Source organism: Mastomys coucha, unplaced genomic scaffold (assembly GCF_008632895.1).
Source record: "Mastomys coucha isolate ucsf_1 unplaced genomic scaffold, UCSF_Mcou_1 pScaffold12, whole genome shotgun sequence".
Classification (NCBI taxonomy): Eukaryota; Metazoa; Chordata; class Mammalia; order Rodentia; family Muridae; genus Mastomys; species Mastomys coucha.
The window spans coordinates 89,987,518-89,988,420 of record NW_022196894.1 but is presented as its reverse complement, the minus strand read 5'-3'; the positions used below and the strand labels follow the sequence as shown (position 1 = coordinate 89,988,420).

At 45.0% G+C, this 903-nt stretch overlaps 1 long non-coding RNA gene across 1 annotated transcript in view; it reads left to right on the top strand.

Moving 5' to 3' along the window:
• LOC116086611 overlaps positions 1-470 on the top strand; it is a 3,325-nt gene extending 2,855 nt beyond the window's left edge. The window contains exon 3 of the long non-coding RNA XR_004117000.1: positions 122-470. This is a non-coding gene — a long non-coding RNA (uncharacterized LOC116086611). The remainder of the gene's footprint in view (positions 1-121) is intronic.
• The last annotated feature ends 433 nt before the right edge of the window (positions 471-903 follow it).

The window sequence follows — 903 nt, the reverse complement described above, 5'->3', positions numbered from 1 at the left end:
ATAAGCTTGATTTTTACTTTGTACAAATTGCATTCAGATACCACACTCCCTTGTGTTGTGTCTGTTTGCCATTTCTTCACCAATGCCTTGTCTACCTGACTAGGACCCTGTTCTCCCACAGGTTGAGGGAGGCCCAGACTGGCCAGCCCATGGCAATCCGTTATTCAAGAAGATACTCTACAAGCCAGTCTGACAGAGGCAATTCCTCCACCTAGCTTCCCTTTACCCAGGCGTCTCTAGTTGGCATCAAGTTGACAAAACCTACCCAGTGCATCCTCTCTCTATAACCCACCTACCCAGTGTACCCATCAGTACATTTGAAGTGGTGTGATTTACAACCTTTTTATTGTTACTACAAAAAAATTCACAGCACTGTAACATCACTGGAACACGGACTTAGGGTAACTTAAATCTATATTCCTGATGATGGCCACCCATATTTGACTGTAGAATAAACTATCTCTTATCCCCTTTAAGTGAGAGACATTTACACTGGCAACGGTGAGTGGATTGTAGATTAGAGCGTCTCAGTGAGATATAATAGAATTTCACATAGTGTATGACAGGTTTAACGTCATTACTGGACGTTTGGAAGCTATATTGGTCCCACTTATACCAGAGCAAAAGAATAAGACCAAGCTCACTTGCCTTGTAGGTTCCTGAGCATATTTGTTAGATTTGGTCCGCAGCGGCGCGTCTACAAATACCAGACACAGGCAGCTCTGCGTTTTTGGAAGTTTAATTAGGGGAGTGAGGACCGCGGCGCGTGAAGGGAGGGAGAGGAGAGAGGGAGAGAGAAGACGAGAGAGAGAGAGAGAGAGAGAGAGAGAGAGATATGGAGGGAACTACCCACATATTTATATGTGGGGTGACGTAGTAATCCAGGTAAAGGTGGGAGCTGAG